Raw genomic sequence first — 5,340 nt, 5'->3', positions numbered from 1 at the left:
ATGGGGATAGGTGGCCTGTTTAAATCTATGAAAAAGTAAAGTATTAATAATAATAAAGAAGATCACAGCCCCATTGGCTGCAAGTGCCTCAGGACCAAAAGGTTCTTTTCAGCATCCCAACCTCTGATGTGGCAGCCACCCTGGGTGACATTTCTTGCCAGGTCAACTGAGCCATTCTTTAGTAGATCTTCAGGATGGGCTCTGCTTGTGTAGTTGGAGGTTGATACCCTTATGTATCGCTTTCACATGAATCTGCAGACAGATTCTACAGCCCCAACCCTGGCTCTATTCAAGAGTGTACTAGTCTTCCAGTCCATTCTATGCCCTGATCAGCGAGTCTCCATTATGGCCATCCCCATAGCCTTCTTGGACATTTTCATGGTTCTGTGCATCTCACTGTGGTGTCCTCTGACTGTCGAGATAAAGCCAAGCAGATGAAAAAGGGAAGAATTGAAAAAAAGAAGGGCTACAGAAAAAAATAACTTTAAAAAGGAAAGTGTGCTCCTAAGTGTCTATTGTCTGAATGTGGATCTTGGCTTGAGTCTTGCTGGTTCCTGAACTGTGGTATGAAAGCCATTACCTCGCAATATAGCTGCACCCACCTGGAAAAAAAAAAAACACATCCGCCCCCCCCCATTATCAATAATGTTGATGTGTTGATTTGACAAGACATTGAGATGTTTAGTTTTTTCAGAAATGATTCTAGAACTCCAAATATATAGTAAATTTAGAGTTGCCAGCAGTAGCATGAAGTGTCACCTGCTGTCCTTCTCTGAGAAGCTGGATTGAGATGGCCATCAAGCCCCAAGGACCTACCTGTGGGATGATGCCCATCTCGATGTAATGGTGAGCTGATCCCAGGAAGTCAGCCTTGCTTCAAGTGCCTTCTGAGAAAAGGGAGAACTATTCAACAGCCACGTGAGCTTAGACACAAGAGATTCAGCCGGGCAGTGGACTTTGACCCCAAGTAGTGTGAGTAGGGGGAGTCTGCTACGGGAAATGCTGGGGCCCTCTGAGAGGAAGCAATGCATGGTGTTTCCAGGGTGCATCACAGCAGCTTGAGACATAAGAAACCCACGTAGATAGACATGCAGGTGCCAGACTTGGTGAACGCAATTGCACTACTATATGCGTCAACAGACCCCAGGATGAGGGCCTGTGTGGAGATGGAGGAAGAGGAGAGATAAATGTTCTGCTGGAGAGAGTAAGTGGGGAGAGCAGGGTCATGGGAGAGATGATCCCATCATCTGTGATGGTGGGTCTTTCTTCCTGAAGTGCACAGAGAACTCGCAACCAAGGTGTCAGGGATGGAGAGGGACTTGGGGTGTGGAGCTAGGTTGTTCCTTTCCTTGGGTCAGCCAGGAGGGTGGGACTAGAGTGGGTGGTGCTCTAGTGTGGTGCCTATTGTGTCGGCTGGGCTTTATTCAGGAAGGTGAGACTTTCACTTTCAGTTGCCGGGTATAACCAGCAGTCAGCTGCTTCTTATTGGGACGCTGATGTGCAACCAGTGAGCTGATGTGCAAGACAAGATTCCAGCACAACCACAGGAAGATTTTTTTGGTAAGTTGGGGACCTCTTAAGCTCCCCTACCTGCTCATCCTCCCAGCCACCCTTGAAGAGAAAGACGATCAAGGTCAGACATCAGCCCAGGACACAGACTAGACTTGCAGCCATGCCGGCTCTGGTTGTTGCTTTCTCCCTCTCTGCCGTAACACCAGACAAGGTAGAACCCCTAGATGAGATCACCAAGGTCCTCGGGATTCTGCTGAAGTGCCAGTCTGCCTGAGACCTAGCCAGCAGGCTCCCAGAGGAAAGTGGTTGTTGTGGGTCCCTGCTCTTTTGGAGATGGAGGAAATGAAGAGTGTAGAGGAAGACAGGCTTGCTGGTTCTGTGTCCTGTGTATCCAGAGGTCTGCCCAGGGCAGTGATTGCTACCAAGACCGGATGGGACAAATATTGACTGGTGGATGCAAGGTACCCAAGAGTGGTCACACACACACACACACACACACACACACACACACGGTTTCTGAGCATGCATCTGTGCGAGTCTCTGGGGGAATCTGAGTCTTGTTGAGGATTCTGTGGGGCAGGATGAGCAGGTGGGTGGCATGCCTGCTTCCCCTGGGACTCCCCAGGCTCTTCCCAGCCTGTGAGGGGTGGAGAAGGAAGACAGGCTGTCCTGTGTGTTTGGGGGGGGGTAAGGTACCATGTGGGGTATGGAAGGAGAAGTTACACAACTACATATTCAGCGTTATGAGCCCTGTCATCACAAGGTCAAGGGCCAGACCACAGGTGGGGGTGGAAGAGATTATCTCTGTGCCTGTAAAAGCAGAAAGTCCTAGAAACTTTAAGATCATTATTATTGTTGTTTTACTCTGACTGGGCTTGAACTTGACACTGGGAGCTAATTGAAGAGTCTCGGGTTGATGCTGTCCTGAGCTTTCCTTGTCTTCTTGCCCTAGGAAGACTTCCCACAGCCACTGGGAATGGAGACTTGCAGAGAGCCTCCACTTTGCCCCACTGCAGAGCTTGTACACAGGAAAGGAAAGGGAGAAGCCCAGCCTGGGCTTCCAGCTGGCCTTCGGAAGGAAAGGGCTGGGGTCACCTACACATCCTGCTGGCTCACATCCACAGGATGCCAGTGATGAGAGGCTCTGTGTGTGGGAGGTTAGCAGGAGGGCTTAAGGGAAGGTTGAAGGACATCTGGCCTTTCCTTTCAATGTAAAGCAGTACTCAGCAAAGAATAGCACTCATCCTTTCTCTCCAAGGCAAGGTGCCTCGGTACATTTGAGACTAGAGAAGCTTACTGTGCAGATAGGACTTACAGAGATAGATGTTTATGTAGTGCACAGTAGGAGGTTGGGGAGGTCAGAGGATGGCCCAGGCAACAGCTTTGGTTTCTGGCCAGACCTTCTTGATGCACCGTAATAAGGTGTCATCACACAGGGTACCAGTGCAAGTGTGCAGATTCAGGGTTTCGTCCTCTCTTCAGAGTGTCACGAGCCCTAGCATGACAATCCAGACCCATGCACCATAGTCCTTCAGTTAATCTTGACTATCACCATTGCTACACACAGTTCCCACCCCAGGTGCCAGAACATTTCCCTTCGTCTTTGTGGAACACAGAAGTCTCTTCCCATGGCTGTCTCCAGGTGATCACCTGTTCCATGGACCTGGCAGGACAGGAGTTCTCTGCTCTGGCTAGTGTGAGGGAAGATTGAGGGGAGGCCTGGGACTGATCCTTACTCAGGAGAGCCAGGGCCTGTCACTCTTTGTCCTTTGTTGCTCTGCTATCTAGAGAGAACCATGAGACACCAGCCTCCACTGAAGCTGTCTCCACTCCATCTCACATTTTACTGTCCTCTTCCTTTTAGCCCAGACTCACAGATAGCTGTGAGAAGGACCTGAGAAGGACCCCACGCCTGGCACCAGAGACCCTCCAATCCTCATGGCCTCTGGAGGTGTGGACTTCTCTTCTCTGGTTGTTTCCAGAGTGTGGTATAGAAACTTGGATCTCCACACTGAGAGCTTGTTGAGTTCAGGATAGAAAAACAGTCCCCAAAATGGAGTAATGGGAGTCCCCTCTACCTGTGTAGAAGGAGTCCTCTTTTGGCTCTGTCTTGGGGACATTCTCAGGGATCCCTTCCTCCTCCAGCCTGAAAAAGTGGAGCACAGCATGTCACGTGGCCTTGTGACAACTCCCAAAGTCTGAGGACACTCCAAACTCCCCACCACACAGGAAAACTCTTGTCTGTGACCTTGATCACCCGAGGTTTCACATGCTTGGCTGCTCCTGTGAATAAGCCTTTTATCTCCTATAACATCTCACTACAATGAGTATTTGAGCAAGTGTTCCTGTTGCTATAATCAAACACTGCAACCAAAGCAACCTCGGAGGAAGGGCTTTCTTCCACTTCCATTTGCACTCCATAGTTCATCAACAAAGGCCTTCATGTCAGAAACTCAAGGAGGTAAGGAGCCACAGCAGGAGCTGATTCAGAGGCCATAGAGAAACAGTGCTCACTGGCACTTTTTAGTTGTAAATCTGTATAATATCCAAATGACAGAGTCAACACCAGTCTGTCTTGAAGTCTCCTCTGCCAATAAAATTAATCCAAACTTCAATTTGGCCTCAGGTGGATTCATAGAACAATGGCAGAAAGCAGACAGATTCTTTGTCAAATACCATAAAATGGTTTCTAACCTGGTTGCTAAAATCATTCCCCTCTGAAACATCTTGAGCTGGACCTCCATGGACCCCATGCTCTCAGCACGGTTGTCTTACAAGCTCCTACTAGGAAGACCCCTTACCCCCCACACACACTTATTCTGATCAACCACTTTCCCCAGTCCTGAGCCCCAAAGTCTTCCACATGCACCAAGAAACATCATGGTCAGGCCTGTCACAGAAATAGTCCACTCCCTAGTGACAACTGCTATTTTAGTTACTTTTCCATTGCTGTGCTAAGATACCCAAGATGAAAGCAACTTGTAGGAGAAAGTGTTTTAATGGGGGCTTACAGTTTCAGGGGATGAGCTCATGACCGTCATGGCAGCAGGCAGGAACAGACTGGAACAATAGCTGAGAGCTTCCATCTGATCCATAGGCAGGAGGCAGAGTGGGGGAGGAGGAGACAGAGGGAGAGAGGAGGGGAACACTAACTGGGAATGGTGTGGGCTTTGACAATTAAAAGTCCATCCCCAGTGACATGCCTTCTCCAACAAGGCCACAGTTCCCAGAAAGATCCACCAAGAGGGGACCAGGAATTCCAATATATCGGCCTATGGCGACCATTCTCATTCAAACCACCACAACTAGCCTTTCTTTTTCCTACAAGTAAATAGTTCTGCATTGTGAATTCTGTTTTCTTTGACACGCTGCCTTTATCCAACAAACTAATGTCACCACACTGTGAGGAGGAGATGAAAGTCCCATTCAGGGCTCTGGTGCCAGTGTTAACATGTAAGAGCCTTAAGGCAGATGGAAGTCACTTTGCAAAGCTGTCACTTTCTGAGGCTTCAACTGTTCAGAGCAGAAGACATTTCCTTTCATTGCACAGCGCCATGACACCTCCCTGGGGTATGAGTCTTCTCAGCTGCCATACCCTGATCCCTCAGGATGAGGGCTTAAACCAAGGACCTCTATTTTCTCAGTTCTGAAAGCTAAAGTTCACAGTGAAGGAATCAGGTTGGTTGGTGAGAGCACTCTTCCTGGTCTGTAGCAGCAGCCTGCTACTGAGAGTCTGCACACAGCCTCTCCTGTGTGCATGGAGACAGAGAGGCGGGAAGGGACCAGGTGGAGGAAGGACACACAGACACAGAGATCAGTGATGATAGG

This window comes from Onychomys torridus, unplaced genomic scaffold (assembly GCF_903995425.1).
Source record: "Onychomys torridus unplaced genomic scaffold, mOncTor1.1, whole genome shotgun sequence".
In the NCBI taxonomy this organism is placed as follows: domain Eukaryota; kingdom Metazoa; phylum Chordata; class Mammalia; order Rodentia; family Cricetidae; genus Onychomys; species Onychomys torridus.
Note: the sequence above shows the minus strand (reverse complement) of the source record.